This window comes from Frankliniella occidentalis, unplaced genomic scaffold (genome assembly GCF_000697945.3).
Source record: "Frankliniella occidentalis isolate FOCC.00 unplaced genomic scaffold, Focc_3.1 Scaffold8, whole genome shotgun sequence".
In the NCBI taxonomy this organism is placed as follows: Eukaryota; Metazoa; Arthropoda; class Insecta; order Thysanoptera; family Thripidae; genus Frankliniella; species Frankliniella occidentalis.
Window position 1 is genome coordinate 2,690,172 of NW_026267138.1, and position 1,801 is coordinate 2,691,972.

General features: G+C 39.1%; 1 protein-coding gene and 1 long non-coding RNA gene across 8 annotated transcripts in view; one reads left to right on the top strand and one right to left on the bottom strand.

Annotated features, from left to right (window-relative positions):
- The window catches only part of LOC113208117 (KH domain-containing, RNA-binding, signal transduction-associated protein 2-like), a 231,155-nt gene that overhangs the window by 99,780 nt on the left and 129,574 nt on the right, over nt 1–1,801 (bottom strand). The window lies entirely within an intron of this gene.
- Nucleotides 315–1,801, top strand: part of LOC113215594 (uncharacterized) — a 44,399-nt gene continuing 42,912 nt past the window's right edge. The window contains exon 1 of the long non-coding RNA XR_008012017.1: nt 315–550. This is a non-coding gene — a long non-coding RNA (uncharacterized LOC113215594). The remainder of the gene's footprint in view (nt 551–1,801) is intronic.

Below are 1,801 nucleotides of genomic sequence, written 5' to 3' on the forward strand. Positions count from 1 at the left end.
CTTGGGGCACCTATGTCCAGTTGGCAGTAGAACCGTACATGTGGTCATTCCATGTCCCTGCGAACCCAACAAATAAAAATGATCGTTTTACCATGATTGATACTTACAATTTCGACTGTAGATTGTTTCAAAATTTTACTGTTGACAATTATTCTTTAAAATTACTATCATGCACAGCGATATAGAAAAACAACACGAGAGAAATTTGAAAGTGGGGAGCGCTTAACTATGTGAAGGTTGGTACCGAAGTGGTGGCTGTGGTGCGCGCGCCCCGCGCCCCCCCCGCCGCGCCCGCGCCCGCCCTCTGCCGGCCAATCGGCAGTCGGCTCCATCGATGCTTTCGAAAGAGATAGAGGAAAATCGCGTCTGTTTCTATTTTAATCTTTTGAACTGTTTTACCACATTTTTGTAGTTTTACTATTGACTGCGAAGGCTTGTGGAACCGTCGGGAAGTATAATCCCGCACTAGTACGTTCGATTTTTGTCAGTGTGCACAAGTTTTCTTTGCGAGTAGGCTAAGGGAGCATACAACTTTCACGACCGATCTCAGGTGAGGTGTTTGACTTCTTAAAATCGAATTGTTCGTTGTTCGAGACATTTTCCTTATCGGGGCGTCTTTCTAAGTCACTTCGATAGATTTTACTGTTAAGTAAAACACTCAGAGTGTCTATATAAACTTCTCTGTACCGCTGGATGAGGTTATGTTCTCCACTAGTGAAACTATAGCACTTGTATAATTATGTGTTTCACTTCTCTTTTTCAACTACCATAGTCTTATTTGGTGTACGCACCAGCTTCTTTACATCACCAGTGCTATAGAGTTAAACTTTATTCTATGTTTTGCATCAACAGGTGACGCACTTGAGCTTCTGTGTTTTTTGATCATTACTCCTTGAGGATTTGTGGATTAGGAATTTTGGTATCCCAGCTCTAAGATTCCATCTGGAGGTAAGAATCTTATTTGTTTTCTAATTATTGTGCTTTAATTTATCTGATTCAGTTTTAATTGGGGTAATTGTTTTCAGGAAACAAGAAGTTACGATGTGGATGTTTAAACCAACGACGTCACTGGTCTTGCTTGAGTCACCACTTCCTACCTGCCAGTATGAAGGCCTCATTAAAGTTAAGTACTCTATTTGGTATCTTGTTTACTTGTCACTGTCACCGAATTTCAATGTAATTCTTTTTCATATGTGTTATATGCTCTTCTGTCTTGTTCTCTTAAAATCTATTGCCGAGTCTTACCTCTGTTGAATTGCTTTTATCACTGATGGGTTTCTCTCTATTTATCATGTTTGTGTTTAAACTCTTTCCTGTTTTGTTTCGAATTGTTTGGTTTTTGCCATGTCTGTGTGTGTCCATGTGCCCTGAACATAATTTGCCTCTGTGTGTTGCTCCGTGAGTCTTGACATTTGATATTGTTTTGAACGATGTTGCTCTGTTTTGTTGTTGTTGTTTCTCTTTGCAAATTGAATTCTTTTTGAACTGCTTATTGTTTTGTTTTTGCTCTTTGAATCTCTTCTGTTGTTCTTTACTGAAACTACTGCAAATTATTTTCGATTCTTCTGTTTGAGTGTACCCTGCCTAGTGCTTTTTTGATCTCTGTGTGTGTTGCGATTTGACATTTGACTGATTGCACCTTGAATTCTGAACGGTATCTTGCTGGTTGTTTTGTTTTACTCGTGTTGACTACCTGACTTGTCCTTGACTTGGTTATTTTCCATGATGTTGAGTGTATTTCTCTGCTATTCTGAAGTGAAATTATTGCAAATGATTTTTGATTCTTCTGTTGTGTGTGTAC